Source organism: Choloepus didactylus, chromosome 12 (assembly GCF_015220235.1).
Source record: "Choloepus didactylus isolate mChoDid1 chromosome 12, mChoDid1.pri, whole genome shotgun sequence".
Lineage (NCBI taxonomy): Eukaryota > Metazoa > Chordata > Mammalia > Pilosa > Megalonychidae > Choloepus > Choloepus didactylus.
Window position 1 is genome coordinate 37682971 of NC_051318.1, and position 3160 is coordinate 37686130.

At 36.1% G+C, this 3160-nt stretch overlaps 1 pseudogene; it reads right to left on the reverse strand.

Moving 5' to 3' along the window:
• Nucleotides 1-384: 384 nt before the first annotated feature.
• Nucleotides 385-1714, reverse strand: LOC119507322 (annotated as a pseudogene).
• Between the last annotated feature and the right edge of the window lie 1446 nt (nt 1715-3160).

Consider the following 3160-nt stretch of genomic DNA (forward strand, 5'->3'; position numbering starts at 1 on the left):
TAGTATATACATGAGAAAAGGAAGTGTTCAAAAGGGTACGCATTTCAAGTTATTGCAGGTTATTTGTGAGAATTTCTGCAGGTAAAACATGTTTAAATCTGGTCATGCTGCCATGACAAATTACTATGATGTTGTATGTTTAGGGCAAGATGTCAATACAGCATAAATCCCATGGCATTTTGATTTTCCTCTGGAGATTAAAGCTGTTTTTCTTGGGATAAGTCATCAGCAAAACACAAACCAGCTGATCAAAAAAGCACTTCTGCCATAACTCCAATAATTTTCAGGACACATCAACCGATAGTAGTTTTGCCATTCCCAGTTCTTTTAAGGATTACATTGCTGCACTTTGCCTTAAGTCCATCTGTAAAAGCTTGTTCTCTGTTAAGCAAGTTTACTGACTACAGCCTGGTTGAGAGAATTTAACTGGGTGGTCCATTTATCTAGAGCAGTATATCATGCACCACCCCTCTTCAGATGATCCAGTTCAAGGAGTTGGTTGACTTGATCAATTCAGCCATGAACAGTGTTATCCAATATGCACTCTACCAGCAAGCTCTCCACATCAGCTACATCTATGTTTAACTCCTTAGAAATAAAAGGAATATGTATTCTTGTGTAAGGCTTAATTAATTTTATGACCACTTGTGTTCTGGTGTTTTGCAAAACCTCTTCAATATGTTCCCTTATGAAAGGATCATCCATGATGTTGCTGTGATTTTTTTCAGAATCTTTTCAAATTCAGTGATGTCATTATTCTGATAGGCACTTACTAAATTCATCATTGCTAGAATTTCTGGATCATTTCTGTACAGCCTGGCCTGTGAGTCAGATGGAGTTATTCCCGATTTCATTAGCATATTTGCTAAGACCAAATATTTTAAGCAAGTGATTCATCTGGGACTCCCCCATTCATCATAATTCTTGAAGACTTCAAAAAAAAATCAGTGTGTGCCTTTTCAAATTCACCTTCTCTAAAGTGCATTTTATCACCACATTCTCTGATGACTCCCATGATCAATGGATGAGGGATGGCAGACTTGATGTGAAGTGACTGTTCATAGAGTGCTTTAAGCTTTTTGTTAGTCTTCTGTGCTGTGTACATCTGAATTTCCAAAGCGCATATTTTTAATTACTGTGTACCTTTTTTCAGGTCATCTTCTTCATCAGTCTTGCAGGATTGATGTAATTGAAGTAAAATTTTTTGAAGCTTTCCATATTCCTCACATTCTAAATATAATTTTCCAAGCTTTGTGTTTGTCTTAAGCCATAGTCTATCAGTCTTAGCATCTTTCAAAGCTTCCAGTGTTGTTTCATAGAATTCCTGCAGTAAATCCAAGTGTTTAGAAGTGGAGATATAATCAAGAATAGAATTAATGGATTTTTCAGAATAATTTCTTGTGTAACTGCACTCCAAATATATATCAATAGCTGTTTATATCCATTCACCATTTCTGGAAATCTCTGTCAACTTAAAGCTAATCTTAATCATTTGTTTCAGTGCTTTAAATCCCCATTCTCCATTCTCACTTTCAAGTTCCAAAACCTTTTGGAAACTGCTTAATGCTGCTTTTGGGTCACTTTCTTTTAACACTTCAGAATTATAGTACTGATTTTCTAAATCCACATTTGGTTCACAGTTACTATCTTCAGAATATTCCAGGTTGTAGTTCTCCTCCTCATGGCACATGAAATCATCCTCCATGTCAGACATCTTGGCTGGGAAGGGGGGAGCGGCTCAACTGGATTTTAACTTCTCAGTGGTAGCATCAGAAACCGAATGGGAAACGGAGCACTATCAAAATTCTGAAGGAAACTACTTTCAATCCTAGAATTCCATATGCAATTAAACTACTAATCAAATATAAGAATAAAATCATGATGTTTTAAGACAAAAATGTCTCAAAAACTTTGCCTACCTTCCTTTCTCAGGAATCTGTTGCAGTATGTGATCCATCAAAATGAGAGAGTCACCCAAACAAAAGAAAGAAATGGATTACAGGAAATAGGAAATTCAACAAAGGACAAAGGTCAAGGAATCTCCAGTATGACAAGGAAAAGATAGGTAGAGACAGCAAACAGTTCAGACTGGAGTAAATTAGAAGGCTCTAGAAGGGTCTTCTTCAGGAAAATGAGATTGATGGAAACCTGATGCAGTTAATTATCCTTAGAAAAGTTTTAGATAACTGGAAAAGGGCATAGGGTTGAATTCATATAAAAACATAACAATAAAAAGCAAAAAACAAAAACAAAAACAAAAAAACCATCCCCACACACAAAAACTAAGAGAGTTCTCAACTGTAGGGAAAACAAAAATGTAGGAAAGAAGATACTAGAATAATGCCTTGGTTTTGGGGGTACGACCTGGGATAGCTGAAGTCCAGGCTAGCTACCTCCAGGAGTGAACAACCTTACCATTCACTCCATTGTATAGTACAAATATTTTAACTATTTGATTTGGAACATTATGTTTAGTAAGTAACAGGGTAGGCATATCTGGAGGCCCATGTTTGTTTGACCCTAAAGCTAAGAATGATTTTTACATATTTAAAGAAGAAGCAGATGTGACAGAAATCATATGTGGCCTGCAAAGCCTAACATTTACAGTCTGTCCCTTTACAGAAAAGCAAATAAACCAACCCCTGAGAGAAAAATATGTGGATCAGAAGATATGCTAACAATAGTAGAAAAATGGCCAAAAAATGTAAACTTGTGTTCTAAACAAAGGAGACACGGATGCTAATATACATATGATAAAGGTACCCAGTCTCATTAATAATTAGAAAATTACAGATTAAGACCACTCTGAGATGCCATTTTAAACTCAACAAATTGGCAAAATTAAGAAATTCAACAACACAAGTGTCAGACAGAATGTGGGTCAACAGGAACTCTTATGCTTTGCTCCTTTGGAAAATAATTTGGCATATTATTCAAAACTGAACCCTATAACCCAACAACTTTATTTCCAAAAGAGATGCTTGCACATGTGCAGCAGGGGAAATGTAAAATACATTACCAGATCCATTGCTCATGATAGCCAGAAACCAGAAACAGCTCTAATGTTCACAGAACAGTGGGGTAAAAAAAGCCTGGTATATTCAATCACTGGAATGGTATAGAGCACACAAATGAATGAATTATGGCCACATGCATCAAC